This window comes from Bos indicus x Bos taurus, chromosome 8 (assembly GCF_003369695.1).
Source record: "Bos indicus x Bos taurus breed Angus x Brahman F1 hybrid chromosome 8, Bos_hybrid_MaternalHap_v2.0, whole genome shotgun sequence".
In the NCBI taxonomy this organism is placed as follows: domain Eukaryota; kingdom Metazoa; phylum Chordata; class Mammalia; order Artiodactyla; family Bovidae; genus Bos; species Bos indicus x Bos taurus.
In genome coordinates, this window is record NC_040083.1 from 88,934,670 (window position 1) to 88,935,646 (window position 977).

Genomic DNA, 977 nt, shown 5'->3' on the forward strand with positions numbered 1-977 from the left:
TTTGAACATGAGAATATTACTGAGAACTGAGCCATGTATTACATGGCAATTATTTTTCCTTTTCTGCACCAATTTCTTACATTCCTTGGAGTTGAAAGGTTGCCTTTTTAATTTGTTTCAGATTCTTTGTACTTATCATGAGTAGTATCCCAAGTTCCATCAGGAGTCTGAACTGCCTCTCTCTGTGTCCAGTTTTGCATTCCTGAAACATGCTTTCCTGTCACCCTCTGCCTGCTCTTGCAAGGCCATCTTGGAAGTCCCCTCATTATCACCCCTGAATTTCCCTTCCCCTCTGTCTGGGATTGGGTCCCATTTCTTGCATCCTATGGCTTCCTCTTTTAAATATTTGCCCTGATGGGTAAGGGGAAGTACATCTCATAGTAGCTGCCTGAGGAAAAATGCAGACTTTTTTTTGAGATTTTTTTTTTTTTTTTTATGCATAGTGAAAACTTTTATATTTGGAATTAGCCAGCTAGACTCAGTTTAGATGATCCCAGTTTTGTTGGTAATGTCCGAAGCATCATAGTCAGGAGCCAGTCGTACATATACCTTCTTCTCTCCATCAGGCCTGATCAGAGTATTGACCTGACATGTCAATGGGATAGAGGTTCTTCACAGCCTGTTTAATTTGGTGCTTGTTGGCCTTGACATCCACAATGAATACCAGTGTGTTATTATCTTCTGTTTTCTTCATGGCTGACTCAGTGGTGAGGGGGAGTTTGATGATGGCATAGTGGTCAAGTCTGTTTCTCCTAGGGGTGCTCTTCCGAGGATATTTGGGCTGCCTCCTGAGCCACAGTGTTTAGGGCCGCCGGGAAGTGGGTGACGTCCAGATTTTTTGTGTGTATGTGGGTGTGGGCGCCTTTCAACACTACTTTCTTGGCCTTCAAAGCCTTTGCTTTGGCTTTGGCTTTAGGAGGGGCAGGGGCTTCCTTCTTTGCCTTCAGTGCCATCTTCATGAAAAGGCTTTTTTGAGA

General features: G+C 43.6%; 1 pseudogene; it reads right to left on the reverse strand.

The window, feature by feature from the left end:
• Positions 1-483: 483 nt before the first annotated feature.
• Positions 484-977, reverse strand: LOC113897873 (annotated as a pseudogene).